Below are 26,214 nucleotides of genomic sequence, written 5' to 3'. Positions count from 1 at the left end.
TCACTGAGTGAACTCATACAGTAGACTCTTATGATCAGAAAAAATGTCAACATACACCTCATACAAATAGTGCCACCAAATTTTAAATGCAACTACCATGGCTAAAAGCTCAAAATCATGAGTAGGAAAATTCATCTCATGTACCTTAAATTTCCTAAAAGCATAGGCTATCACCTTCCCATGCTGCATCAAAACACAACCAAATCCCACCTAGGATGCATCATAATAAACCACAAACCCCTCATTCCTTCAGGCAAAGAAAAAACAAGAGTCAAAGTAATATTATCCTTCCACTTCTTATAACTACCCTCACAACTATCCGACCAAGTGAACTTTACCTTCTTCTGCGTCAGCTTAGTCAATGGGGTAGCTATCATCAAAATAATTTCCTCAAAACTCCTAAAGTACCCAGCCAAACCAAAAAAGCTCTGAATGTCGGTTGGAGTCGTGGGTTTAGGCCACTTATTAACCATTACAACCTTCTATGGATCTACCATGATCCTCTCAATAGAAATAATATGACCCAAATAATGATAGCATTTAACCAGAATTCATCTTTTGAGATTTTGGTATACAAATGATGCTCTTCCAAGGTCTGCAACACAACCTGAAAATAATTGGCATGATCTACCTCACTCTTAGAATACACCAAGATGTCATTAATTAAGATAATGAAAAATTGATCCAGAAACTAACATAAAACCCTATTGATTAAATCCATGAATTTTGCAAGGGCATTGACAACCAAAATAACATCACCAAGAACTCAAAGTGCATATACCGACTACAGAAAGCTTACTTTGTGGTATTCACCTCCTTAATATTAAGTTGATGATACTCGAATGAAAGATTTATCTTAGAAAATAATTTGTCACCTTGAATTATATCAAATAGATCATCTATCCTTGGAAAAGGATACTTGTTCTTTACTGCTACCTTATTCAACTACCTATAGTAAATGCACATCCTAAGGGAACCATCTTTTTTATGCATGAACAACATTGGTGTACCCCATGAAGATATACTAGGATAGATGAAAACCTTATCTTAAGGATCCTTAAGTTGTTCCCTGAGTTTCTTCAACTTAGATGGAGCCATTCTATAATAAGGAATAGATATTGGATGAGTGTCCAAAACCAATCCAATCCCAAACTCAATCTCCTTATCTGGAGAAACACCAGGAAAATTATTTAGAAAAACCTCAGGAAACTCATTCACCACCGAAACCAAATGTAAGAAAGAATATTTTGAGTTAGAATCTTTAACTTGGACTATATGATAGAGACAACCCTTGGAGATTAATCTCCAAGCTCTATGATATGATATGAAATTTCCCTTAGGAGGTAGAGAACCACTCTCTATTTAAGAACTGGTTCACTAAAGAACCTAAAGATAACCTTATGGGTTTGACAATCTAAGAAAGCATAGCACGATATAACCAATCCATACCCAGAATGACTTTAACATCCACCATGTATAATTTATACAAATCCACCAAAGTCTCCTTACTACCAATAGATACCTATAAAACCTTGGATTTTAACCCTTAGAGAATTTCCTTGGTTTCAGATTTTGGGTAGGGTACGGTTGGAGCATACCTCTTGTATGCTAGGGTGCGACTAGTACCCACCCTCTCATATGATGATCAGTCTAGGTTGATACATTTTGTCCAAGTTATGGTTTGGCCTATTCCTAGTCATGTGTTAGGGTACCAGTCATATGTTGCCAAGTCATATGATGTTTTGATGATGATCTTAACTATTCTGACCAAGGTACGACTCTAAAGGTACTTCTTGTACTTTAGGGTACAACTTGGCCCTATATGGTCGTATTTTGGTCAATATGGGTATCCTAGGTGAGGTATAAGGTGTTATTTAGGGTTTGATTCATAGCCTTGGATACGGTTTGGTTGTGGAAGTCATACCCGCCTGGTTTTAAATTTTAGCTTTTAAGCTAAGGATATTCCAGACATTTCCTACCCTAGAAACTTTAAGTCCCCATGTTATATATCTTGTTGTGGCATCTCATAACACTTAGTGGAAGATCAAAACTCATAAAAAAACTCTAACTCTTTCTTAATGATTAGAGACTAGGGTTTCATAAGTGTTTATTTAGAGGTTAGAAGAAGGAAAGTTATTTTCCTGAACCACCTTGAATAAGGCTTGTGACTCTTTCCACTCATTGTTAGTTCAAAATATCATAAGTTTTAAACATTGATTGTTATTTGTAAGTGGTGGTTTTGAAATCAAATGTTGAGGGTTTTGAGGCATAGTGATGAGTACTGTTTATTCTTGTCTAAACTTGTATTTATACATGTTTTTGGTGATGGTTTATGCATGTGGCTTCTAGTTGATTGTATTTTAATAAATGGGTCATAAGTAACCCTATGTTTACTGATTCATACTTTGATTTTTATCTTAGTAAAGGTATGCCCTCAAGGTGTTTGTGAAAATGACTAAAAAAATAACTCGTCACATGTTAATGGTATTTTGAACTAGGGAAATTGCTTAATAAGTATTAAGGGTTTGAAAATTGTATTGTAATGGCCTTCATGGGTATGTAATGAGTAAATTGATGACCTTAGTGGTTTGCTTGATTAAATGGGTTAGAGTCCCTAAATATAAAATTGAATTATGTTTTAAACTAAAGTTTGGTATATTAATACTAATGAAGATTGAGTTGTTTCTAAACGTCTTGATGGAAAAATTGACTTGAGCAGTTGCTTGAACTAAGACATTGAAATATTAAAGTGATTTATTGATAAATGGTTTCATAAAGACCTTGTGGTCATATATAGTGTTGAATTGTAGCCTTGGTAGCTTGAATTGGCTAAATAGGTTAGAGTCCTTGAGTGTTGAATTGAATTGATTTTAATGCATGGACAAAAGTTTAGATTCCTAATGTCGACTAGTAATGGTCATGACGTCTTGCAGTTAGAGTCTACTTTTTTAATATGACAGCTTATGGTTTGAGTCTACTTGCCTAATAAAGCGGCTTGTGTTTAGAGTCCACTTGCCTAATGAAAATGGCTTTTGGTTGGAGTCAACTTGTTTAATGAATAATATGGCTTGCGATTAGAGCGCACTTGCCTTATACGACCGGGAATTTCAATCCCTCGAGTGCTCCATAATGTCTGCTAAGACTTATTCCTTTCGTTGGCACTTTATGTATCTATATATACTTACATATATGCCTATCTATATATATATGTGGTTTCTTATGATTGTTTGACTTGGTTTTGAATTATGACACTATTGTATCCTTACCTTTGAGTTACATGCTAGTATTCCAATCACTAACCATCTTCGGATGTTGTGTCCTTATATGACATAAGGGTCGAAGCTTCTTATTCTTTTCTTACATAGTGACCAGGTATTTGAGTGGATTATCTATGGACTTTGAAGTGGTGAGATTCGACACTTTAGAAGACATATATTTTATGGAATTTTTATTTTATGTCATAGACGTGTTTCAAACTTGGTTTTTATCTATTATCGTGGGCATGTACCGATATATTTAGGCATCAGATTTGTAGATGATTGTTGGATTACTATGGACTTGGGTATGTTCATTTAGTATGTTGACACTAATGGATTGATCATACATTTGTTAAGTTATGTTTATTTTTTTATTTCCGCATCTTGTTATATGTTTGGAATTTATCTGACACTTGTGGATTGAAGTGATAATTATGTTAGGTTAATGGGCCGATCTCCACTTCTTTTTGGGCTCGATATTCCCATATGACAAGGCTTAATTTTGGGTTATTTCAGGTTAGTATCAGAGTCTAGGTTCATAGTTACTTGGTTATCCATAAAGCTATGTCATGTCGAGTCTCTTTTGTGGGTGTGTAGTGCACCACACTTATAAGAGAAAGGCTACAAGACACTTAAGAATGTTTCACTATCCTGTTGTCTTATTTCAAGCTATAGAGTCTAAGGTCTTGGATTCTTTTGATTTTTATTTGCTTTTTTTTAGATCATGCCTCCTTGATGATGTAAAGCTCACGAAATCTCTTTTGTCCCAACTGGGGACGATGTTGATTGGACTCTCTCTACTTATGTAGTCCATAATTAGTCTATGAGTATGATTCCAGATAGTCCTGGAGTTCAATTGGTTCCCTTACACCCTCTTACTCTAGCTCCTCAGGCTAACATAATGAATATTGAGTTTCGTTAGTCAATTCATATGATTTCTCAGCTAGTAGCTTCTCAGGCTGAGCATGGAGCTCCTGTTACTCCATCTTTTAAGGAAACAAGGTTTTACCAATTTATGAGATTGATTCCTCTGACCTTTACCAGTGTTAACGAGGAGAAGAATCCTTAAGGTTTTCTAGATAAGATGGAAAAGATGTTCAGAGTTATGCATGCCACTAATATGGAAAGGGTTGAGTTTATAGCCTATTAGTTGAAGTACGTGGTGTACCAATGGTACAAAAAATGGGATCAAATAAGCAGTGATGTAGATGAGTCATATTTGTAGGAGGATTTCTCTAATAAATTTCTAGACCGCTTCTTTCCTCAACAATTAAGGGAAGAAAAGGCCAAAGATTTTGTTAATCTGAAGCAAGAAAGGATGTTTGTCAAGGTGTATACCTTAAAATTCCATCATTTGTCTAGGTATGCTCCTGAGATAGTTTCTAGCATGAGGGCTAGAATGCATAAGTCTGCCAGGAATGTCTGATGATTTGATCCATGAGAGTGAGGTGACTTTTTTTATCAAAGACATGGACATCTCTAGATTGGTTGTGTATATGCAACAAGTGAAGGAAGAGAAAAAGAAAAGGAAAGAAATTTAGGCCCTCTGAGCAGAGTAGTAGAGATAGTGATTAGTGGCCAAGAAAGAAGTAGGGGAGTCCTGGTTCATTCTCTTTGACTAGTGCACCTTACCTGAAGCCATCGGGTGAATGTCGGTCATAGTTTAATAGTGGGTTTTGGGCATAGGGTGCCAAATCTCAGGCTAGTGGGGTTCAGTCGGCTCTATCCTACCTTTCTTGTAAATTTATGGTTAGCATCATTATGGCCAGTGTGAGAATAGGAGGAACAGATGTTTTGGATATGGCTAGATTGGGCACATACAATGAGAGTGCCCCTCTATAGTGGTTTTTTGGTGCAACGGGGCCCTCATTTCTACTTACTCTATTCCTGCAATGAAGGGTGCTGCTTCTGCTTCTTCTTTTGTTTCTAGTACCGGCATTGGCCAAAATCTCTTGTATGAACTTGTTACTCGCCAGGAGCTTGAGGCATCTCTTGATGTGATTACTGGTATGTTGAAATATTTCTCACACGATGTGTATTGATTACTTGATCAATAATTCACTCTATCTTACAATACCCCATTTATGGCAGTTTATTTTTGTTTTGGTCCTGAGTGTCTATTGGTTCCTTTTTAGGTTTCTACCCTGGCAGGAGACGCTGTGGTTGTTAAAAGAGTCTATAGGGTGTGCGTGGTAGCTGTTGGTAGTAAAGAAACTCTAGTAGACTTGATATTGTTTGACATGGTTGATTTTGATGTTATTCTAGGGATGGATTGGTTGTATTCCAATTATGCTTCCTTAGATTGTCGGACCTATAATGTCATGTTTAAATTCCCCAATGAGCCAACCATTGTATGGGAAGGGGGTTCTTTAGTGCCTAAAGTGAGGTTTATCTCATATCTTAGAGTCTAAAAGTTAATTTCTAAAGGGTGTTTGTATTATTTGGTCTGAGTTAATGATTCTAATTTGAAAGGTCTTTGTGTAGAATTTGTTCTAATGGTTATGTGTTCCCCAATTTTTTTCCTTAGGATCTTCTTGGTATTTGAAACACCTAGACATTAAGCCATTAAAAATTCCATTATTGGATATCTCTAGACTTGGTACGACTAAGGGTACCACTCGTACCATTTAGATATGAGTTGGTAAGCTCCTATCGTTCCCTAGGTAGTATGGTGAGGTTCATTCACTATCCTAGGTACGAGTGAGGCTCCCAACCAATCATACCATATGGTATGCGTCATACCAAAACCAATCGTATAGAGTGATGCCACGATAAAAAATGGACTATTTTAGGTATGGGTGATGTGTACGAGTTAGTGAATAAGTTGTACCCTTTAGATAAGAATCAAAGGTGTATGGTCATACCCTAACCAGTGTATGATTTCTATGTAAGGACTAGGGTATGATTCAGGGTACCACTCATACCCTAGGGCACAGTTCCTTAAGTGAGTCGTACCCCTGCACGGACTCATTTTTCATCTTTTAACTAAGGGCCTTACGGTCACTTTCTACACCTAAAACCCTAAGTCCCCTAATAATATATGCATTTTTAGCCTCCTAAACATTTATTTTGATGGATAAAACACCCTAAATACTCTTTCAAACTTATTTGTGAAGAATTGGAGGCTAGGGTTTCAAGGGTGATCTTCAAGAGGCAAAGTGATGTAAACACTCTTAGTGAATCAAGTTTTCTAAGGAATGTAACCCTTTCCCTTGATAAATAACTGTAAACCAATGTATTTTACACTTGTATTATTAAGTGTACATGGTGAATTTGAACCCAAATAAAAAGGGTTTTGTTTCCTAATGATGAATAATGTGGACTTTTGCTTAGACTTTTGTTTATACATGTTATTGATGATGATTTGAACATTTGGGTGGTTTTTGTATTTGGTATAACATGGGTTCCTCGAGTAACTCTAATCTTGATGATTTCTAACATTAAAATGACCTTAGTAAAGGTATGCACACAAGTTGTTTGAGAAAATATCTAAGTGAATTATCTAGTCTTATGTTGGTGATGTTTTGAGCTAGGGAATGTTGGAGTCCCAATGTCGATTAATAATAGTCGTAATTGATTGAGGTTAAAGTCTCTTTCCTAATGAAAGGGCTTGAGGTTAAAGTCCCCTGCCTAATGAAATCACTTGTGGTTAAAGTCCTTTGCACAATGAGATCTCTTGATTTTGAAGTGCCTCTCCAAATAATATGGCTTAGGTTAGAGCCCCCTATCTAATATGACATGTGGTTAAAGTCTTTTTCCTAATGTGTGGGCATGTGGTTTGAGTCCCTTGCCTAAATAAATGTGCATGAGCGGTTGGACTCCCTTTTTTATTCATTGTATACATGGTTAAAGTCCTTCGACTAAGTAATAAGTGAATGTGGTTGAAGTCCCTTACTTAATAAGAGTTGTTTGAATCAAACTATGGAAGGTCAGAGTCCTCTACTTATGTCTTATGATAGAGTGCTTTGAGAATTTTTGTAAGACTTGTTTACTTGTTCGGCATGTGATATACCTATATGTATGGATAAGGTCCTGAATGTAGTTGAATATTATATATTGACTTATTATTGATTGATGATGGTGTTTTATCCTTATACTTTAGTTACATGCTAGCACTCCAACCGCTAACTGTCTTCGAATGCTTGTCCCCACGCAACATAGGGGATGGAGCATCATCTTCTCTTCATGTGTAGTTTTTAGTTCATAGAAGCAATTATTCATTGACTTGGGGAGTGGTGATCTTCCTTACTTCAAAAGACATTCATTCTTCGTCTCCTATCTCTAAAATTATTCTTATTTTGGCTTGGTTTGGCTATTGTTGGGGGCTTGTCCCGACATATACATTTCTAAACATTATTTTGTAGAGAGGTATTATGGATAACTATGGACTTAGGTATATAGGCTAGTATGTTGATATTTATTAAAAGATTAGAAACTGTTAGGTTATGACTACTATGATTGTTTCCACTATCTAACTATATAGTCGGAGTTCATCCAACTCTTGTGATTTATGTGCTAATTTGGTCGGGTTAGCAGGGCGACTACCGGTTTATGTGGGCTTAAGGTACCCATACTTCATGGCTCAATTTTGGGTTGTGTTAAGTTGGTATAAAAGCTAGGGTTCATGGTGAGTTAGGTGTCCATAATATGGTATCTAGTAGAGTCTCTTTTATAGGTATGAAGCACGCCATACTTATAAAAGAGGAGCTATAAGGCATTTTAGGAAATGTTTCCCTTTATTGTGTTTCAATCTCAACCTATAGAGTCAAAGGTCTTGGATTCCTCTAATTTCCTTTTGCTATCTTTCAGATCATTCCTTCAAGGAGATCTCAGGTTCATGCAAACACTTCTTCCCTGACTGAGGGCCCTATAGAAAAAGCTCATCTAACTTCTAGAGTTTAAACTCGAGCTAGGGATGCAACATCATACAATCTTTGTGGGGTTCCACTTGTTTCTACTAACCCTGACTATGAGAGTGACCTTTCTATTTTCTCACCTCAATGAGATTCCACTAATAACGAGTTTCATTGCTCTTTCAACCTCTTGACTCAATTAGTAGCCTCTCAATAAGAGCAGGGTACTCTGGCTACTATTTTTTTGAGGCCACAAGAATCGACCAATTCATGAGATTGATCACTCCTATGTTTACAGGTACGAAGTTTGAGGAAAATCCTTAACTCTTTGTTGATAAAATGGAAAAGATCTTTCAAATCATGCATGCTTCGGTGATTGAACCCAATTGAAAGATGTAGTGTACTAATGGTAGGAAGGGTGGGACTTGTGTAGAGGTGTTGATGCTAGTCCCTCTATGTGGGAACATTTCTCCAAGAACTTCTTATGTCGCTTCTTTCCTTAAAAGTTGAGGAAAGTAAAAGCAGAAGAATTTGTGAACTTGAAGCAAGGAAGGATGTCTGTTAAAGAGTATACCTTGAAATTCCATCAATTTTTAAGGTGTCCTCCCGAGATGGTCTCTAGGATAAGGACTAGGATGCATAGGTTTGTTTTGGGATTTCACTTGATTTGTCCTTGAGAGTAAGGCAGTCTTGTTGATTGAAAATATGGACATCTCAAGCTTGATCGTGTATGTGCAACAAGTATAAAAAGAGAAAAAAACAAGTTGACTTTAGTGAATAGCAAGTGACGAAGTTTAGATCTTTTGAACCTAGTAGTAGAGATAGGGGTAAGTGTCCACTGAAGAAGTATGGGAGTTTGGGTTCTTTCTCCCCAGCTAGTTTTCACCCTTCTTACTCAAAGTCGTCGTGTGATCATAGATCTCAGTTTAGTGGTGTTTTTCTAGTATAGGGTTCCAAATTTGAGGCTAGTGGTGGCCAGTCAACTCCACTCCACCATCTTTGCAGATTCTCTGGTCAGAGTCATCGTGGTCATTTTTAAAAGGGGAGAAACAGTTGTTTAGTTGTAGTCAGATTAGGCACATGCAGTGTGGTTTACCCTCTCTAGCAGCTTTTTGGGCCAACTAGGCTTCTATGTCTACTCCATCTACTCTCGCACCAAATGGTGTCATTTCTTTTTCTTCTTCTATTTCTGGCACCAATGCTCTCCATAATTAATTATATACACTTGGCTACTCGCCAGGATTTTGAGGCATATCCCGATGTAGTCACGTGTATGTTCAGACTTTTCTCCCATGATGTATATTGTTTGCTTGATCTAGAGTCTAGAATTTCTTATGTGACCCCATATGTGGTTGTGCAACTTGATTGTGGTCTCAAGAGTTTATCGATTCTATTTTTTATTTTTACCTCGGTAGGAGACGTTGTGATTTCCAGAAGGGTCTACAGGGTGTGTGTGGTGTTTGATGGTGGTAGAGATACTCTTAAAGACTTGATAGAGTTGGGAATGGTCGATTTTAATATCATTTTGGGGATTGATTAGTTGCATTCATGTTATGCTTCCTTAGATTGTTGGACCCGTAGGGTCATGTTAGAATTCCCATTGGACATTGTATAGGTAGGTGGTTCTTTGGTGAGTAAAGGAAGATTTATTTCTTATCTTAAAGTTGGGAGGTTGATTTCAAAGGGGTGTTTGAATATTTTGGTCTGAGTTAAATATTCTAACTCGAAAGAGCCTTTTCTAGAATCTATTCCCATTGTTAATGAGTTTTTTGAGGTGTTTCTTGATGATATTCTCGGTATTCCTCTAGATAGGGAATTTTTTTTTGGAATTTATCATGTTTCAAACACCTGACTGATTTTTACCCCTCCTTATAAAATAGCTCCGGCGGAGCTAAAGAAGCTTAAAGAGGAATTGAAGGACCTCTTAGATAAAGGTTTTATCCGTCCTAATTTGTCTCCTTAGGGTTCTCTCATATTTTTTGTGAACAAGATTGATGGTTCCCTTTTTATGTGCATTGATTCTAGCTAGTTGAACAAAGTGACCATTTAGAATAAATATCCTCTTCCCTGGATAGATGATTGGTAACTTATGTTAGATCTGAGTACAAGTGGCTCAGCGTGTGATGTAAGACAGAGTACGAGTCATACCTAGGACTCATATGGTGGTCAATGTTTAAACCTCCTAGATTCTATTCTAGGGGTACGGTTTATAGGTACCAATTGTACACTTGGATACAACTTGAGTTTGCTGAGTTGTACCTTGGACAAAGTTAGGTCCAAGGGGGAGGCCAAGGGTACGAGTGGTGGGTACCATTCATACAGGTAGGATATGAGTCGTAAAGGTTAGTCATATCCCTATGATAGGATTTTTTTGCAACTTAAGTGGGGGTATTCTAGATATTTCCACACTTATCCTAATAAGGTCCCATGACTTATATTCCACTAGTGAGGTTATTTGCCCTATTATTCTATTCTTAAACACTTGGAAAACACTCTTAAATCCTCTCTAGATTTCTTGGACAAAAGAATATATGGTTTAATCTTAAGGAGTAAATTGGGTATTGTTTTGGTGATTTCCCTCCATCATCATCTCGATTTAAGGCATGTTATCTTCTCTCATTGTTAGTTACAACTAAATACATGGTTTAATATTATGTTTTTATGATTTTAATGTTGTGATTATGGCTTTTCCAATATGATTTGGGGGTTTTGGTTATAACTGCTTCGTTATGGTTTTCGTATTTCTAATTATGCTTTGATATGCATTACTAGTGGTTTTGGATATTTGGTTGCATAAGAATGGTTCTTTGGTAATGGACATTGGTTTTGGAAATATTATGCCCCTAATGTGTTTGATAGAATGCCTTTAACAATGTTTTCACTATAACATTAGTTTTTTAATGGAACTTATGCATAGTTTAAACTTTGTAATGAAACCCTAAATGATATGAATGGATTAACTGGTTTTCAATTGATTGGAAAGGCCTTGGTGGCCATGGTTTTTGATAATTGGAAATCTTATGGGATACATGGAATCTCCTAAGGACAATAGTTGCAAGTTATTGTTGGTATTAAGATACCACTACTAATAGCCTCAGTTAATAATAATGGAATAATGGTTTGATTGGAAAATAATTTTAATTTTCTTAAAAAAAATAGGTGTATCAAAGTTGTGGAAGGTGGAGGTCCCCAAGGGAAGGGGGGGATCTAAACTGGAAACTCATATTTGCTGATGTGAGGTTTGATCCTACTGACCATGTGCATGATGTCACACTTTATATTTAGGGGATATACTAGTCATCCCAGGTTTTTTCCCTGGTCGTTTAGCTTTATAGAGTGGGACCCTTTCAGCAGGGAGAGATGAACCTATATAGACCATGGATGGCTATGACGGCAAAGATACACAACCCAAGTAAAGATTTTAGTAGCATGCTAAACCTAGTCGCATTTCTCATCATAGTTGTATATATATATGTATGGTTGTGTGCATATGGATAGTTTTTACTTGGTTTTATAAATGGCATTATTTTATCCTTAACCTGAGTTTATGCTAGCATTCACCCGCTAACCTATCTCTGGGATTTGTATTCCTACGCGATGTAGGAACCGGTTATTCCACCCCTCCTGCTTAGCGATTTAGACTTCAGGGTTAGTATTTGGATTGAAAAAGTGAGATTCCATCTATTTGAAAGGCTCTATTTCATAGACATTATTTCATACTTTGACTTAGTTATAGATATTAGTTTTTGGTATAGTGGAGGCATGTCCCAGCCAGATTTTGGTATTCTTTCGGTCAGAGGATTTGTGATACTTCAATGGGTTGGAATGGGCGGGATCGGTAGTGGTGTCAACCTTAACATTGGCATTGGTACTGGGGATGATATCAGTTGACAATATTGTTGGTTATTTCATATTATTTCATTTTGGGATTAATCATATTATATTTTGAATCTTATTTGGTTATGACCTGGTTTATTGACCTTTGTTCGGTATTGGCTTGGCTTAGTTATTTGGTTGGTATGGACTGGTATGATGGGATGACTTGGTAGGGCTGGCCTAGGAATAAACTTATCCTATAGTCATTCCTTGCCTAGTTATGTTATCTATGATATATTTGAAATTTAGCCAACTCAGGTCAAGCAATTGGAGGTTGGGATAGGTAACGGGTTGTTGTCTCCAGTCCTGGTTGTACCTGGGATGCCCATTACAACAATGCCCCAGATCAAGTCTTTTTAAGTTATTATATGAGCATTAAGGTCATGGTTAATTAGGAGTCCACAATGTCGTGTCTAGTAGAGTCTTTTTTAGGGGTGTGTAGTGTGCCACACTTATAAGAGAGATTTTATAAGGAATTTAGGAATGTTTGACTTTCTTCGTATTCTATTTTCAATCTTGGTGTCTAAGTCCTGGAATTTTTCACTTATCCTTGGTTGTTTATTTTTCAGATCACGCATCAATAATCTGAAATACAAGAAAACTCTTTAGTCCCATATGGGGACAGTGTTGACACGGTATATCCTACGTTTGGAGTTTGTCTTTGATCATAGGGTCCTATCCCTGATTGATCTTGTGTTTCTATGGTTGCTACTTGTCCTCCTTAGGGTGAGGTGACCAATACATAATTTTTCCCATCTATTTATACTATTGCTCAGTTGGTTGCTACTCAGGCTAAGTAGGACGCATTTGGTAGGCTATTTACTGAGGCCATAAGGGTTGTTCATTTTATGAAGCTGAATCCTTCTATGTTTACTGGTGTGAAAGTTGAGTATCCTCAGGGTTTCTTCAATGAAATGGAGAAGATATTCTGGGTGATGTAGGCTACTAATGTGGAAGGTGTAAATTTTGCAGCTTATCAGCTCAAGGATATTGCGTACTAATGGTACAAAGAGTGGGTTAAGGATATAGGTGATGTGGAAGTGTCATCCTTATGGGATGCCTTTTTTGGTACTTTTCTGGATTGATTCTTTCCTCAAAAGCTGAGGGAAACAATGATGAAAGAGTTTGTGAATCTTAAGCAAGGGAGAATGTCTTTTGAGAAATATACCTTGAAATTTCACCAGTTGTCTTGGTATGATCCTGATTTGGTGGCCGACATAAAAGCGAGAATAAGAAAGTTTTTTTTTAGGATATCTTGGGATTTGATCTTATAAAGCAAGACTTCTTTGCTGATTAAGGATATGGATATTTTGAGGTTAGTTGTCTATATACAGCAGGTGGAGGATGAGAAGGGGGAACATACTGAGTTAGAAAATAGGCAAAGTAAGAGGAGCAGGTTTTTAGATCAGGGTGTGCGCAGTTGCAAGGTTGTCGGGATGGAGGTAAATGGTGGAAAAAGAAGTGGGGGAGTTTTGGTTCCTTCTATACTGCAAGCGCTCCTTATCTGAGGTAGTCGGGTGATAGGCGTCACCAATGTGCTGATAATTTTTGGGCACAAGGTGTCCAATCTCAGGTAAGTGAGGGTTAGTTGATTTTTTCATGCCCTCCTTACCGGTTATGTGGTCATCTTCACTGGGGTTATTGTGACAAAGGAAGGGACAAGTGTTTTAAATATGGCTAGCTTGGCCATATGCTCAAGAATTTTCTGGTTGGTAAGGGAGCTTCAGGAGCGAACAAAGCTCTGGTTACTTCATCTTCTGCTGTTGTGCCTAGTGGTGCAGCTTCAGTGTCTTCTCCTACTTCTGGTACCGACACTGGTCGGAATAGGTTGTATGATCTTGTGTCTCGGTTGGAATTTGAGGCATCACCTAATGTTGTTACTAGTATGTTACAACTCTTTTCTCATGACGTAAATTTTCTGCTTGATCTGGGATCCACTTTTTCTTATGTGACCCTATTTGTGGTTGTATGTATTAGTTTTGATCCTGAGATAATTTCATAACCTTTTTCTATTTCTACCACGGTTGGTGACTCGATGAATGTTGAGAGAGTCTAAAGGGGGTGTGTGGTATATGTTGGTGGTAGGCAGACTTTGGTTGATTTATTTGAATTTGATATGGTGGATTTTCATGTTATTCTAGGGATGGATTGGTTATAGTTTTGTTACATGTCTTTGGATTATTAGACCTATAAAGTTCTTTGGTGAATCGGTTATAGAGTGGAAGGGTGGTTTCCTAGCTCATATCAGAGGTTTATTTCTTATATTAGAGCTCAGAGGTGAATCGCTAAAGGTTTTCTTAATCACTTTGTTTGAGTTAAAAATTCTCACTCAAAAGGTCCTTCTTTACAATCAGTTCCGGTGGTAAATAAGTTTCCTGAAATTTTTTTCAGATGATTTTCCTGGAGTGCCTCCTATTAGGGAAATTGAGTTTGGTATTAATTTGATTTTGTACACTTGTTCAATATCTATTCCCCTTTGTAGAATGGCTCTGGTTGAGTGGAGAGAACTCAAGGAGTAACTTAAGGATCTTATGGATAAGGGTTTTATTAATCCTAGTGTATCCCCTTAGGGTGTACCAGTTTTATTCGTGCACAAGAAGGATGGTTCCTTTCGAATGTGCATTGACTATCAAAAGTTGAATAATGTAACAATCATGAAAAAATATCCTCTTCCAAGGATAGATGACTTGTTTGATCAGTTGCAAGTTGCCATGTTTATTTCTAAGATAGATCTTCGGTCTGGGTATCATCAGCTTAATATTAGAGAGGAGGATAGCCATAAAATGGCTTTTCATACTCTGTATTGGAACTTTGAATTCTTAGTGATGTCATTTAGTTTGAATAATGCCCCAGAGGCATTTATGGACATGATGAACAGGTTTTCAGGAAGTTCTTGGATCTTTTTGTCATTGTGTTAATTAATGACATTCTACTTTATTCCAAAAGTGAGGTGGATAAAGCTAATCATATATATGTGGTATTATAGACCTTAAAGGAACAACAGTTGTATGCCAAGTTCTCCAAGTATGAGTTTTGGTTTAACGTTGTGACTTTTCTTGGTCATATTATTTCTAGCGGGGGGATCATGGTGGGTCCTCACAAGATAGTTGTGGCTAAAAGGTGTCCTAGACCTATGAATCCAACTGAACTTCAAAGCTTCTTAGGTTTTGATGGGTATTATGAGTGGTTTGTGGAGACCTTTTCAATGATAGCTGCTTTTTTGACTAAGTTGACTCATAAAAAAGTAAAGTTTTCTTGTTCGGATGCTTATAAGGGGAGTTTCAAGAAGTTGAAAGATATGCTAACTTCGGCTCTAGTTTTGACATTGCCTAAGGGTAGTGAGGGGTTTATGGTTTATTATAATATATCTAGGGTGGGACTTTGTTGTGTCTTGATCCAGTATGGGAAGGTTATTGCCTATGCTTCTAGACAGTTGAAGGTACATAAGGGGAATTATCGTACAGATGATTTGGATCTGTTGGCGGTGGTTTATTTATTCAAAAATATAGTGGAATTATCTTTATGGAGTGCATGTAGACATATTTTTTTATCATAAGAGTCTGTAATATGTGTTCACTCAAAAGGAGCCAAATCTCATGCTAAGGAGATGGTTGGAGCTTCTCTAAGACTATGACATGAGTCTTTACTATCACACAGATAAGGCTAAAATGTTTGCTAATACTCTTAGCAGATTATCCATGGGGAGTTGGCTTATACCGAGGAAGGAAAGTGGGAATTGGTGAAATATATTCACCGCTTGGCAAATCATGGAGTTCGACCTTTGGACTCCGAAGATGGTGATGTGATGATGCAGGAAGTGGTTCAGTTATCTCTTAGAGAAGAGATTAAGAAGAAGCAAGTGCTAGATCCTATCTTAATGAAAATCAAGAGTAATGTTGGTATGTTGAAGGTGATGATATTTGAGATTAGTGGCGATGGTACTTTACAGCAGGATCTTGGATGAGGCGCATGAACAATGTTATGTTGTACACCCCAACATGACAATGATGTATCATGATCCTAAGGAGATATATTGGTGGAATGGTATGAAAAGGGATGTGGCTGATTTTATGGCCAAGTGCTTAATGTGTCACCAAGTTAAAATTAAGCACATCAGACCAGGTGTGTTGTATCAAGAGATTATTTTCCAGAATGAAAATGGGAGGTAATCAATATGGATTTCATTATCGGTCTTCCTCGGTTTTGAAATCAATATGATATGATTTGGGTCATCGTGTATACGATGATAACGTCTGCTTACTTTTTGCCAGTGAGGAATACCTTTTCAACGGCAGATTATGCAAAGTTATATCTTCATGAGATTGTGAAGCTGCACGAGGTACCTGTTTTGATTATCTCTAATCATGGTATACAATTTTCATCTCATTTTTGGCTATCTTTTCAGAAGGGATTGGGTACTAAGCTAAGTCTGAGTACTGCCTTTCATCCTCAAATAGATGGGCAATCGAAAAATACTATTCAAATATTAGAGGATATCCCTCGGGCATGTGTGGTTGATTATGGTGGCTATTGGGTTGAGAATCTACCTTTGGTAGAGTTTGCTTACAATAATAGCTATCATTCTAGTATTTGCATGGCCCCTTTTGAGGCATTCAATGGAAGAAGGTGTAGATCTCCTATTGGTTTGTTATAGCTTAGTGAGGCAGATATGTTTCGTCTGGATTTTGTCTATAAGGCTATGGAAAAGGTGAAGGTGATTCGATATAGGCTTAAGGATGTCCAAGTCACCAAAAGTTCTATGCAGATAAAAGGAATAGAGACTTCGTGTTTGAGGTTGGGGATAAGGTATTCCTTAAGGTATCTCCCATGAAGGGAGTAATGCGGTTTGGCAAAAAGGGGAAGCACAGTCCCCAGTATATTGGTCCTTATTTTTTTTTTGTGGAGGGTTGGAAATGTTGCTTATGTGTTAGAGTTGCCTTCTAGTTTGGAATCCATTCATTTGGTATTTCATGACTCCATGTTGAGGAAGTGTCTTGGTGATCCTTCTTTCAATTGTTTCTTTGGAGGGGTTGGGTATCTCAGACTATGTCTTATGAAGAGGTTCCGATTGAGATCTCAAATAGGCAGGCTCGTCGATTATGAACCAAGAATGTGTCTTCAGTTAAGGTTTTATAGCGAAACCATTATTTGAAAAAAGCTACATAGGAAGTGGAGGAGTACATGAAATCCAACTATCCGCATCAATTTTCAACTCCTGCGATTCGTGTGCAAGGTATGTGTCTTTAACACATCTTTATTTTCTGAGTTTTTTAAAAGAAAAGATTAATATCTTTGCCTCTTTGTATCCAGAATTTGTTAAAGATTGGAAATATATTTGATAATTCCAATGACTTGTCCGTGTTGTTACCCCTACCTTGTCGATCATTTGGGGATGAATGTTCCTATTGGGGGGGACTGAGACACCCTGGTTTCTAGACCTTAGAAAATTTCCTAGAATTTTAGTCTTTGGAGCCAATATGATTCATGGGTATGAGCCATACATTGGGGTACGAATGGTATGGTCCAGTCGTATGTAGACCAGTGTTGGGAGGTCAGATGAATTTTTGTTACTAGAATGGGTATGACTTGAATGGTATGAGTCGTATGGCTGGATACATATTGTTTTGTTCCTTTACTTATCTTAGACTTAACCATAAACCAAGGTATGAGTCATACACAAGACTCGTATAGTGGTCAGTGTTCAAATCTCCTGGATTCTATTCTTCCAGTGGTACAGCTTATGGGTACCAGTTGTATACATTGATACAACTTGAGTTGGATTAGTCGTACCATGGAAAATGTTGGGTCCAAGGGGAGACCAAGGGTACGAATGGTGGGTACCACTCATAAAGGGTGGATACGACTCATAAGGGTCAGTTGTATCCCTATAATAGGATTTTTGTACAACTTGATAGCACCAAAAAACTTGATAGCGCCCGAGCACACACGCAAGTGTACGTGGTCTTATCAAGTAGTAAAGTGGCTTCAAGAAAGCCCAAGTATCAATCTCTCAGGCACTTGCGTTCACCGCTTATCTAATTCTAGTCTAACTAATTGAGAAAAATAAATAAGAAGTGTGTTGAATAATTGTAAACTAAAAATAAAATAAACAATGCGTAAAATAAAAGTCTTGGGACAATCAATGGAAGAAAACTCAGGGTTAAAGCACTTCGAACAATCATACTATGTTATTGAATTTCATTTGCAAATTTGATTATCTTGGTTGTTGATTCGTAGGGTTAATTGCATGATCACGGTCTCCCGACCTCTCATCTTTTACCTAATTTGGACATTACAACTACATCGTTGAGAGGGGATGAAATAATTCAATTAACTGAATTAAAGTTATCATCCTACATTTGAATCAAGTATGGCATCTAAGTACATCCCTGTCCTAGACGCTAAGTTTAATTCTTTATTTTATAAAAGAATAAAAACCCAAACTTTGTTAATTTCCATATTCTATCTCCCTATTCCCTCTTCCGAGATCAAGAAATCGACAATATATGTATTTTATGGGTGATCTATCCATAAAATAGTTAAAACAAGAATAAACAAATAACCAACAATGATAAGCAAATTAAACGAAATTAATCCAAAAAATAACTCATGTTCTTGGCTTTAACCCCGGAAAGAGAGGATTTTACCAATAATATCTATAATCACGATTCAAATAATTGAATACATGATATGAAAAATTAAAGACTAAAAAATTAACTAAAAACCTAATTAGTGCAGCAGCCATCGAATTTAAATTGTTCGAGCCATCCACTGTACGTGTCCAGGTATTAATTAATTTTCCCCAAATTGTTTTCCTCCAAGAATTGTGACCAGCAATATTTATAATAAAATAATCCCACACTTTGTGGGATTAGAAAATATTCCTAGTCACTATGGGATTAAGAAGGTGACACGTGGATTAAGGGAAATTTCCACCAGTTTGTTTCTAAGAATTTATCCCCACTAGGTGGGAATACACTGGGTATGTTGTTGTTGTTGTTGATATTGTTAACCTGCCAACCTAGTCGCGACGCGTTGGTTTCACGTCGACCCACTGAAATTTGCTTCTAAAATTTTGGTTAAGTGTTGAATGTTCTATCCTTTGTCCATGCCTTTTGTAGTGTATTTTCAATGAATTTTGGCCTTTAAATCATCAAAATTTCACCTTATTTGGTTCACAAAACCTCCTAAAATATCACACACCACAAACTAAAGATCAAAACAACACAATATTCTCAGCTACAAATCAAAACAAGAGTTAAGATAAGGCTAATTCGCAATGATCTTCCATTTATTATTCTGACTCTTGACTTAATCAAATTAGACTTTGCACATTAATAATAATTTATTCTACTCATAATTACACCATTAAAATATTTGGAACGAATTAAACACATTAAAATCCAATGCGACCAACTAGACACACAACTAGCTCAAGCTGGTAAAATTAGTTTTGTCAAATTGAACTCTAAATGACTCAATTAAGCACAAACTTGTTTGAAAACTACTTTGGGCATTGTAATCACATACTTGGACGCTTAAATGATTATTTATATCATATTAACACGTAAAGAACCCGAATTTCCCCAACAATAAGGTGAAATAAGATCAAATAATGATACCGAAGTGTATAAAACCACCACAGATCATCACCCCACACTTAAATCTTTATTTGTCCTCGAACAACTCTTTACTCTATGTATGAAACTTCTAGGTGACTCTACACTTCTACGAAAAGAAAGACACTCAAGCTAGTACTACGTTGACTATAGGAAATGCAAGTTCCCACACAAAGCATGTTATTTACCTAAGTGAAAGCTCAAGAACACTACTTCAAAACATCTTAGTCTCAACAATTGACTTACCTAAGTGGAAAACTCATGCTTATCATTCAATCAAGGACACCATACAAATCACCCATATTTATCAAATATGTGCCTCTCATAATAAGAGAGTTACCCATAATTACTCACAATAATGCAATTTATAACAAAATGGGTACAAGAATTTAACTACGCTCAGTCTCACAAAGAATTCACAAGTTAAAAACAACGAACCATAAGCTTGACCTTACTATAGAGCTCCACTAATATCGGAATGATGAGCTTAGGATCAATTAGGAAATTTTCGGGTTGGAATGTAGGCTAAGGGACGGGTAGAAACTATTTGGGAATAGTGACTAACCTCTCTAAGAGCTTTAATACACTACATTATACATTTAAAATCAGTCTCCAATAACCAAATTATACCATTTTTGTCTACACCATTCTTTTTTATTTTACCCCATCTTTGTAAGAATTTTCATAAACACTTGGCGGACACATAGTTTACTACCATAAGAATCATTTTTTTTTCTCTTTTTTCACAATCAGGAAAATATTTTTAACATAAATTATATCACAACCATCCACCACACATCAATTATAAAATAATAAATATTATCTTGGGGCATCAATTTCACCTTTTTCTTCTTCAACTTCTCAAACTCCCTACTATTTAAATTTTTCATTAAAACACTTAGGATCTTGTTGGATCAAATTGTGGTCTATCAAAGAAGGGTGTTAGACTATATATGAGGTTGCCAAAGAAAAATCTAAAGGCTCAATGGGGTTAACTACGATAATGCACAAGGGTAGGACAAATAGAATGTATAAAACAAAGATATCAAAAAAAATGCATGTATCATCTCCTAAACCCACATTCTTTATTTTGCTTCATACACACACTGGGCAAGTTGCAGACATCACATGCAACAAGGAATATACAAAAATTTCACACGCATATGGCATATGCTCAATATAATAGGATCATCATAGACTCCTAACCAAACAATAATATGAATTCAAATTTAAGTCAACAAGAACAAGAGTGATAAAATTGAGCCTCAGAGTTTTAAAAATAGCAATTCACATCAATGAACATGCTTTTACAAAAAAACCCACTTGCATCATGTAATCAAAAATAGCACCAACAAGTATATCTCACTTATTCCTAACCTAATTTTTTTAAAAATTGAGCCAACAATTTGGGAATTTCCCTACCCCACACTTTAAAATCTACTTTGTCCCCAGAGTGAACTTTCAAATTAAGAGATAGAAATACTCCCTGAGGCATTTAGGCCTAGCTAGTAGCATCGTTACTTAAAGGAGACCCTTAGGACCTGACACTTAATTTTTGCCATGCTTCTTAACGTAACTTTATGGTACTCAGACTTCTCATTAACCTGTGACTCAACCAAACACAAAAACTACATGAAGTAAAAACTAAAAACTGAAAAGAAAACATACCTAACTAATTTGGGTTACCTCCCAAGCAACGCCTGATTTAGTGTTGCTTTACGACCTAACTCAACTTTTTCCTTCACCTTGAGTATATGAATTTCACCGCTAATTTCTCATCCATCTTTTTTCCTCGCTGATAGGGTTGTGGTACAAAAATTAAGGAACCAATAATGGAATGTTCAGGGTAAACCACTCGGCCTTGAAGTGAGGTATGTCTTTATATAGCTTATCCGGTGTAAAATCAAGAATATAAGATTCTTGTTCCTCCTCTTCACAATCTTGTACTATTTCAGATGATTCCACAAACAAGATATCATCTAAACATAATATAGAAAAGTGCTTTTAATGAGGCCCAACAAATCCGACTTCAAAATTTACACAATCTACTACACACTCATTTTTATTCACCTTCTCGATTTCAGTCTCAAGATAAAAATGACAATCGGGTGATAGTGATTCTTGTGTTTGCTCCAGAAATTGGCCAATGTCCTCATCATACTTTTCTATTAATAGCCATTATAAACATGGTGGTAATGGTAACTCCTCAGCCTCTTCAATAACTTTAGTTTCTGAGTACACAGACTTCCTCGAATTATCAACAACTTTGTCTGCAACTAGTTGGGGATTCAACTCTGCATATACTTGAAACTTATTATCCAACTTCTCTATAGCCTCTTGATAGTTCTTCATTTCTTCCATCAACTATACTTGAGATGCTAAAATTTGTTTCAGTATCTCTTCCATATTGCTAGTTGACTGATTTAGTTGGGCCTGTTGAAACTATTGCTGGTGGTTATTCCATGATTGTGGCTGATTCTGCACCGTTTGATTGTAGTTGTTTATATAATTTTTCCTTTCAGCATAGTCCACAAACATTATCAAATCAGGATTGACAGCACACATATCTTCTAAATGACTACTATGGCCACACCATACACTATATAGAATCGTCATCACTCAAACACCATCTATCCTAGACTGACATATCAAGAAGTGTAATAAAAGGAGAAATTAAAGATAATAAAAAGAAATGGAACAAACACTATTTACAACTCAATATAGAAAAACTAAAATTAAGATAGTTGTCAAGTTACAAGTCCCCGACAATGGTGCCAAAAACTTGATAGTGACCGAGCACACACGCTAGTGCATGTGGTCTTATCAAATAGTAAAGTGGCTTCAAGATATCCTACGTATCGATCTCTTAGGGACTTGCATTGACCACTTATCTAATTCTAGTCTAACTAATTGAGAAAAAATAAACAAGAAGAGTGTTGAATAATTGTAAACTAAAAATAAAATAAATAATGAGTAAAATAAAAGTGTTGGGACAATCAATGGAAGAAAACTCAGGGTTAAAGAACTTCGAACAATCTACTATGTTATTGAATTTCATCCGCTAATTTGCTTATCTTGGTTGTTGATTCGTAGGGTTAATTGTATGATCACAGTCTTCCGACCTCTAATATATTACCTAATTTGTAAATTACAACTACATTGTTGAGTGGGAATATAATAATCCAATTAAGTGAATTAAAGCTATCATCCTACATTTGAATCAAGTAAGGAATCTAAGTACATCCCTGTCCTAGATGCTAAGTTTAATTCTATATTTTATAAAAGAATAAAAACCCAAACTTTATTTATTCCCATGTTCTATCTCCCTATTCCCTCTTCTGAGATCGAAAGGTCGACAATATATGTATTTTATGAGTGGCCAATCCATAAAATAGTTAAAATAAGAATCAACAAATAACCAACAATGATAAGCAAATTAAACAAAATTAATCCAAAATAATAATACTCATGTTCTTGGCTTTAACCATGAAAAGAGAGGGTTTAGCCGGTAATATTCATAATCACGATTCAAATAATTGAATACATGATATGAAAAATTAAATACTAAAAAATAATTGAAAACCTAATCAGTGTAGCAGCCACCGAATTTAAATTATTTGAGTCGTCCACTATACATTTCCAGTGTTAATTAATTTCCCCCAAATTGTTTTTCTCTAAGAATTGTGACCAGCAATATTTGAAATAAAACAATCCAACACTTTGTGGGATTAGAAAAGATTCCTAGTCACTATGGGATTAAGAAGGTGACACGTTTACTAAGGGAAATTCCCACCACTTTATTTTTAAGAATTTGTGGCAAGTATACTGGGAACCTGCCAACCTTATCGGCAAACAATTCAATTGACGTGCTTGGATCATTGACGCGACGTGGCAACTTTGCGTGGCTGCACTATTTAGTAATAAGATGTCAACGCGATGTGTTGACTTTGCATCGACTCACTGAAATTTTCTTCTAAAATTTTTTTTTAGTGTTAAATGTCCTATCCCTTACCCATGCCTTTTGTAGTGTATTTCTAATAAATTTTTGGCCTCTAAATCATCAACATATTACCGTATTTAGTTCACAAATCCTCCTACAATATCACACACCACATATTAAAGATAAAAAAAAATACAATATTCTCAACAACAAATCAAAACAATAGCTAAGATAAGGCAAATTCGCAATGATCTTCCACTAATTATTTCGATGCTTGACTTAATCAAATTAAACTTTGCACATTAAAAACAAGTTATTCAATGCATAATTACACCATTAAAATATTTAGAATAAATTAAACACATTAAAATCCAACGAGACTAACTAGACACACAACTAGCTCAAGCTCGTAAAACTAGTTTTTTGGATTGAACTCTAAATGGTTCAATTAAGCACAAACTTGCTTGACAAATACTTTGGAGATTGTAATTACATACTTGGACACTTAAATTATTATTATATAATATTAACGCATAATGCACCAAAATTTTACCCAAAACGAGGTGAAACAAGATAAAATAATGATACCGAAGTGTATAAAATCACCTCAAATCATGGGGGTATTTTGGAAATTTCTACACTTATCCTAATAAGGTACCACAACTTATATTGCACTTGAGAGGTTATTTGACCTATTATTCTATTCTTAAACACTTGGAAAACACTGTTAAATCCTCTCTAGTGTTCTTACGCAAAGGAATCTTGGGTTTCATCATAAGAAGTAAATTAGGGCTTGTCTTGGTGATTTCTCTCCATCATCATCTTATTTTAAGGCATGCTCTCTTCCCTCATTGTTAGTACCAACTAAATTCAAGGTTTTATACAATGTTTTTTATTGTTTGAATGTTGTCTGATTTTGAGTTTTCCAATATGATTTGGGGATTATGGTTATAAATGCTTTGTTGTAGTTTTTTCATATTTTAATTATGTTTGCATGTGCATTAATTGTGGTTTTGGATAATTTGATGCATGGGAATGATTCTTTGGTAATAGATTTTGATTTTGAAAATACTATGCCCCCAATGTGTTTGATAAAATACCTTTCACAATATTTTCTCTATAATATTTGTTTTTCAATGGAACTTATGCATGGTTTAAACTTGGTAAAGGAACCCTAAATTATATGAATGGCTTAACTGGATTTAAATAGATTTAAAATGCCTTGGTGGTCATAATTTTGGTTAATATAAAATCATGTGGGATACATAGGAATCCTCTAAGGATTGACTAAGGACAATACTTGCAAGTTATTATTGGTATGACGATACCACTACTAATAACCTTGACGAATAATAATGGAATAATGTTTTGGTTTGAAAATGATTTTAATTGGGCTTAAAGGAGGGAGGTGTAGCAAAGCCGTGGAAGGTAGAGGTCCCTAGGCAATCTAAACTTGAAACTCATATTTGCCGATGTAAGTTTTGGTCCTACTAACCTTGTGCATGATATTACACTTTATAATTGGAGGATGTACTACTCATCCCAAGTTTTCTTCTCTTTTCGTGCAACATCACATACTAGGGCCCTTTCAGTAGGGGATTCAAACCTATATAGCCTTGGTATGATTTAGGACGGCAAAGCTACACAGCCTAGGTGAAGGTTTTAATTGTATGCAAAACCCGGTCCCCTTTCCCGGTATGATTATATATATATATATATGGTTGTGTGAATATGAAGATTTTTACTTGGTTTATAACTGGAATTATTTTATCTTTATCCTGAGTTCGTGCTAGCGTTCACCCGCTAACCAATCTTTGGGCGTTGTATCCCCACGCGATGTATGAATCATCTGTTCTACTACTCTTACTTAGCAATTTAGACTTCGGGGTTCATATTTAGATTGAAGTGGTGAGATTCTAGCTATTCATAAGGCTCCATATCATGGACGTTATTTCATACTTTGACTTATTTATGGATATTGGTTTTGGCTATGGTTGGGGGCATGTCCTAACAAAATTTTTTTATTCTTTCAAGTAGAGGCTTTGTGGAACTGCTATGGGTTAGAATGGGTGGGTTCGGTAGTAATGTCATCCTTAGCATTAACATTGCTATTGGGGCTGATATCGATTGATGATATTGTTGGTTGTTTCATCATATTTCATTTTTGGATTAATCATATTATGTTTTGAATCTCATTTGGTTATGGATTGGTTTATGTCCATTGGTTTGGCTTGGTGATTTTGTTGGTATGGACTGGAGTGATGGGATGAATTGGTAGGGATGGTCTAGGAATAGACCTTTCCCAAAATCAGTCCTTGTCTAATTACGCTATCTGTGATATGTTTAAAACTTAGCTAACTTAGGGTAGACGGCTGGAGGTTGGGATGGGTAACAGGGGTTGTCTTCAGTCCCGATTGGACCTGGTACTCCCATTATGACAAGGCCCCTAGTTGGGTTAGGTCGTTTCATTTTAGGACCCAATACGGTCATTATGAGTTCCTATTTATGTCTTTTGGGTTGACCAATGATAGCCTAAAACTATCAAACACATAAAAATTGACACTAAGATGCAAAAATCAGCAAGCATACAAAGGGAAAATCAACACACTAGAAGGAGATGAAGAAGAAGATTGACTAAATGTTAAGATAGACAGAGAGACCCTTACTTC

This window comes from Capsicum annuum, chromosome 3 (assembly GCF_002878395.1).
Source record: "Capsicum annuum cultivar UCD-10X-F1 chromosome 3, UCD10Xv1.1, whole genome shotgun sequence".
In the NCBI taxonomy this organism is placed as follows: domain Eukaryota; kingdom Viridiplantae; phylum Streptophyta; class Magnoliopsida; order Solanales; family Solanaceae; genus Capsicum; species Capsicum annuum.
The sequence above is the reverse complement of the archived record's forward strand: the minus strand, read 5'-3'. Positions refer to the sequence as shown.